Source organism: Penaeus monodon, chromosome 20, assembly GCF_015228065.2.
Source record: "Penaeus monodon isolate SGIC_2016 chromosome 20, NSTDA_Pmon_1, whole genome shotgun sequence".
Taxonomy (NCBI): domain Eukaryota; kingdom Metazoa; phylum Arthropoda; class Malacostraca; order Decapoda; family Penaeidae; genus Penaeus; species Penaeus monodon.
The window spans coordinates 44,213,153-44,213,430 of NC_051405.1; the positions used below are offsets into that span (position 1 = coordinate 44,213,153).

Genomic DNA, 278 nt, shown 5'->3' on the forward strand with positions numbered 1-278 from the left:
TCATTCATTTTACCCCCTTTAGCAGACATTTCCTCTAAAGTTTGCTAGTTATAGACATACTTCATATCCAGCTTAATGTTTCCAATTCATCATAAAAAGAAGCATATTTTGAAAATCATCTTAAAACTCATTTGCAAGGTCATCCTACTTCTTAATCCTGATCATGCATGAAACAGAATACTAATTAGGTATGGGAGGTGCAAATAGCATCACGTGGCTATGCGTGTTTGTGGTATATACTACTGATCAGGTTATAAAGGTTAATATGTTGATACTGC

The 278-nt window shown here is 34.2% G+C and overlaps 1 protein-coding gene across 1 annotated transcript in view; it reads left to right on the plus strand.

Moving 5' to 3' along the window:
• The window catches only part of LOC119585858 (phosphatidate cytidylyltransferase, photoreceptor-specific-like), a gene marked incomplete at its 3' end in the record, with an annotated part of 26,528 nt that overhangs the window by 7,711 nt on the left and 18,539 nt on the right, over positions 1-278 (plus strand).